Source organism: Mus caroli, chromosome 3 (genome assembly GCF_900094665.2).
Source record: "Mus caroli chromosome 3, CAROLI_EIJ_v1.1, whole genome shotgun sequence".
NCBI lineage: Eukaryota > Metazoa > Chordata > Mammalia > Rodentia > Muridae > Mus > Mus caroli.
In genome coordinates this window covers 100340417-100341560 of record NC_034572.1, presented here as the reverse complement: position 1 = coordinate 100341560, position 1144 = coordinate 100340417, and the positions used below count along the sequence as shown (strand labels likewise).

The 1144-nt window shown below is 35.8% G+C and overlaps 1 pseudogene; it reads right to left on the bottom strand.

The window, feature by feature from the left end:
* The window catches only part of LOC110291503, a 23284-nt pseudogene that overhangs the window by 3794 nt on the left and 18346 nt on the right, over positions 1-1144 (bottom strand).

Here is a 1144-nt window from a genome sequence, read left to right as displayed (position 1 = left end):
AATGCCAGGGCCAAAAGAATGGGAATGGGTGGGTAGGGAAGTGGGGGGCGCTATGGGGGACTTTTGGAAATGTAATTGAGGAAAATATGTAATAAAAAATATTAACAATTAAAAAAAAAGCATGTGTCTTGGGGGAGACTAGGATAAAGAACATGACATAGAAAGAAATAAAGGATATAGAAAAGAAAATTAAGTTAATGTACTTGCTCATAATCTAAATAAAATATAATACTCATAATATATTTGAATACAAGTAATATGAATCAGTAATACTAGTGCTGCAAAAAGACATGAGCTAGTAAATGAAAATATCAGTGTCAGTCATGTTACACATCTAATACATTATTTTGTACAGTCATCAACGACACCAAAAACAATCCAGCATATTGTAAAGGGTCTAGGATGTCCACTATAACATGATGCTAAAACCATACTGATGAACAATGCACATTAGCTCTAAACATGGAAAAATCAACCTGAAATGTATGGTGCAATCTCTCTTCCTACAAGAAGACTACACCATGACCAATATATAAGATAGGCTTCTGAGGTAAAAAGACACCAATGGTTTTACCCACACCATGAAAGTTATACACTAAAGGGATTATCATTATGGAGGTAAACACCTGATTTCTGAATGTATATGAGGCTGAACTTTGGTTGTATTTCATATCTGTCACAGTAAAACTGCCTAAACATTCATGCTTTAGAAACTCACAGGCCCAACATGGAGCCAACATTTGTTGTTTTGCTAGATTGTCATACTATTAAACTATCATTCATATATGCTAATGTTTCCATAGGTATATGATGCTTTAGATTTTTTTCCAGAATATCTGCTTTTTGAATAAATGTTCTTAATTTGTATACTCATTATTGGTTAAAGTATAGAATCTTAAGTAAATCTGGTTTCTCAGCTATAGACTGTTGTGTCCGGCCAGCAGATCACAGCCTGGGTTCTAGCCTGGAAAGGCATTTTGGAAACCTGGAAGAGAAGAGGAGCTAGGCAGCGAGAGAAAGAATTGCAGCTAAGACAGCATTCTGATCAAAGCTCAATTTTACTTTTTCACACACTCAGTTATAAAGGAAGGGGGAGGGAACCCGATTTCCCACCAAACAATCTCGGGATCCAGTAGCAGGATGA